Here is a 3635-nt window from a genome sequence, read left to right on the forward strand (position 1 = left end):
AAGGGACAAATCCATCCAGAGGTTTTGCTGCTAAAGCCTACTTGGTCTGGTATGACCAGTAATTGCTGAAGTTAGCAAACTTTAGATAGATATTAATGTGTAACTGACATTAGAGTCAGTTTGCTGACGCAGATGCAACCTCATAGTATATTTTTTATATTACTGTAAGAGAAAAGGTGCAAGATTCCTCCTCTTTTTAAAATATGACAAAACACAATCAATAAGTAAGTAAAAACATTTATAGCCAGGATTAGAGGAGATCTAACATATTGTTGAGAAGGATACAAAACATAGAAAACATCTCTTGATCAAAACACTCAACTCCAAACCTTTCAACTGGACTACACTTATTCTCTTGTATGTATGTAACCATACACCTACCACATTCAAGTGTAAGTCATCTCAAACCTGTTTTTGTAAGCATGTTTAGCTACTTTTTAAAAGGCATTTCCAAGGCTGTCCAGCCTGGCATGTAGCAAAGCAGCAGCTATAGCTCAGGTAGTTCAAAATCTATCCCATCTCTCTTTAAACATACTGTGTGCTGCAGGCTCTTCTGGCTCAGATAAAATAAAACTGATGTTAGATAACAGTTTTATTGATCAGAAATAAATCTACTGAGCCCTTTAGTTTCTTAGTGACAAAGCCAGCTCCAACCCCCATCTGAAAGAGAAGGGAAGAAGATAAGATCTTTTGAACTTTGTAGATTTACCCCTGAGGGTTGCCCTGCACGTCGTACATGTGTCCTACAGTCAGTGCACCAGAGTTGACTCTCACCTGACAGGGCCAGCTTGGCTTTCGTGAATACACACCCTACTGCGGGTGTTTATCAGTGAGGCCATCTGGTAGAAGAGCAGAGAAAAAGCACACTGACATGCCTCAAAATCAAAACACCTTAATGTGTCACAGGAGGAAATAAAGTAGTCAGTGTGTTGTTTGTGTACATGCATGTATGGTGACTCACTGCTCTAAGATTCCTACAACACTGGTGACATCACCTGACTCAGTCCCACATGGCTAGACAGAGATGGAAAAGCTGACAGGACAGCTTTTATTACATGGATTACTACAGATTAGAGTACCACAATGGACAGTAATGTTAAGTCATAATGATCCTGTGTGATCTTGTATAAAACTGGGCAGGAGAACTGTTTTTCCATGATGGAAACAATGAATGGGCTAATTTACACCTGACTCTTACACAGCAATCTAACCATCTATTTGATATCATTACTGTCAGCTACTGATGTTATCTGATCTCCAAATGGGCTTTAGTAATATTTAGTCATATTTTTTCTGCACTGACCGTGCAGTTTGTTCACTGGTTTCTAAACTAAGTGATCGCATCTTCACTGTTCAGATGAACTTTAGTACGTACAACAATAAGTGAACGCATCACCATACATACCGCCACAACGTTCAGTGCTGATTCTGATTGTCTTCACTTCAGTAGGACATTCAGTCTGTTGCTAGTCCCAGCTGGCACGCTCAGTTCAGTACAAAACTCAGCCTATGCAAGCACTGTTTACAAGGGTAATAGCTCATCGCATTACGATTGTTTCTGCGGCTTTAACGTTCTTTTTAGAAGCTTTTAATGAGGAAGTAACATACTGTGTATCACAGCTGAGCTGACGACGGCGCTCTCAGTCACCAGTGAGGGGAGCTCCACTCCTAAAGGCTACTGATTCAGTCACTGACAATGCTGATCCAGTATAGTCAGTTCCCTTTGAAGATTCGGTGTTAAATATTTGTTCATACATGTACTGAACAGTGACTGCATTAGTCGTTTCAGTAAGTGCCCTAAAACAATATATGTTTTTGTTCAAGTGACAAAGCCCTCTAGTGGGTATGGTAATTTTTACCTGAGCAAAGGAGGAAGCCAGTTGACGCTATTAGAGCGACAAAGTGTGCAAAGGGAGGAGGTCGGGGTGGACAGATTGGTCAACAAAACATGTTTCAAACCGATAGTCAATGTTGTTTTTTCTAAAGAATGACCACGATCGCTCCTTAACCATGACCACATGTTTATTATTGTCACCATCACAAAGAAGCTCCTCTAACCTTAAGTATGTACTTATTTTAACCCAAATAATGATATTTCGCTTTTTTGTGCCTAAACCTAACCAAACCTTAACCACAGCCTTGTCACATCATACAACAGATTTAATTTTCAACGGTTTTGGAAGGCAGAGACAAACGTTGTCCTGCTGACATGCCGTATTTTGTCGTTTAATTTCGAGGACTTGTTGACTGAACACCTCTAATATTATCAGGGTTAGTTTTGTTTCTTATCTAATTGCATTGTACTCTGACAAAAAAGCAATATACACTGTAGCTATTACTGTATTATTGGCATGAATATCAGTATTGACAATGCAACGGTGTAAGCTCTAATACTGTTTAGTACTGTATGAACCTTGATGATCTATTATTCACAAACTGCAGTCATGCCAATGGTATGCTGTCATACTGCATATTCAATTTCTTTTTTTTTTCCATTTGTGGTAACCTTGAATGTTTATGACAACCAGGACAGTATGCCATCGGTAGCAGTGAGTGTAAGCCAATAATACAAAACTGCTGTGTATTAAATGTTCTTCACTGTGACAAAAGTTCAGCCACGTGCTTCTCAGCCGCCACAGACAGCATGCAGACTTTGGCTTGTCAAGAGATGTGTTAAGGAAATAACTACTGCTTATGGAAATTTTGTCAAGTACAAGCTTCCTCATGTCATTTATGCTTATATATATATATATATATATATATATATATATATATATATATATATATATAAAAATCTCAGTTCATCAAAAGTGCATGAGTGTGAATTCATGTATGTGTGTACTGTTTCTGCAAAGCCCTGTCTTTTAATCAAATTGCAGAACTATTGCATTGGAAGCATTGTTAAAGGTTAACTTCCTCTTGGTTCTATTCATTTTTAGCTGCTGGTCAGGGTCACGCTGTGTGTGGGTGTGTTTGTGTTGTGTAGGAGGAAACTGTGAGTAAAAATCACACAAAGACATATAAACACACACATTCCATCTATAGAGCTAATTGGGAGAAAGGAACAATACCATTACGATAGACATCCGTCTCTGCATTTGACTTTGTTCTAATATGTTTTTCATATGTTTATGGGTATGTGTTTGTGTGTTATTGTATGTGTGTTGATCTAACAATGATAAAACAGGGTGTGTGCCTGCACTCTTACGCAAACTGATCTTGGAAACAGGATTTTTATCCTGGCAAATCAGAACCCGAGTAACCATAGACTATGGAAGGAATTTACCTGGGGCGAAGCAGAAAAGTTTAATAGCAATTACAAAGGTCAGCATTTATCAGGTGTGAATATTCAGTAGTTCCATTAAGTTGAGGATTGGGTTACACTTGATATGTTGATATGAAGCCAGATAACTTGAAATCAAAGTCAATTTGTCAGCTCAGTATTGATCTTTTCTTACATGTAATGTTTTGCGTATTGATGTCGCATTTGTTTTATATCTTTATGTGTTTAAATGTTCTTGTTGTGAAACTGCATTTTGGAGTCCAAGAAAATTAGCTCCTGGGGGGACAAGTAAAGTATTGCATGTCATATTGTAATAGGTTGGCACTTTGAGGTTTATGATTTGTTTGTCTGG

At 38.2% G+C, this 3635-nt stretch overlaps 1 long non-coding RNA gene across 1 annotated transcript; it reads right to left on the reverse strand.

Annotated features, from left to right (window-relative positions):
• Positions 1-264: 264 nt before the first annotated feature.
• On the reverse strand, positions 265-1897 carry LOC122879116. Its single transcript, XR_006378636.1, has 3 exons — positions 1406-1897; positions 775-839; positions 265-660 (listed from the first exon to the last, which is right to left on the reverse strand). It is a non-coding gene; the product is annotated as an uncharacterized LOC122879116 (long non-coding RNA).
• Between the last annotated feature and the right edge of the window lie 1738 nt (positions 1898-3635).

The sequence above is a fragment of the Siniperca chuatsi genome, linkage group LG7, assembly GCF_020085105.1.
Source record: "Siniperca chuatsi isolate FFG_IHB_CAS linkage group LG7, ASM2008510v1, whole genome shotgun sequence".
Taxonomy (NCBI): Eukaryota; Metazoa; Chordata; class Actinopteri; order Centrarchiformes; family Sinipercidae; genus Siniperca; species Siniperca chuatsi.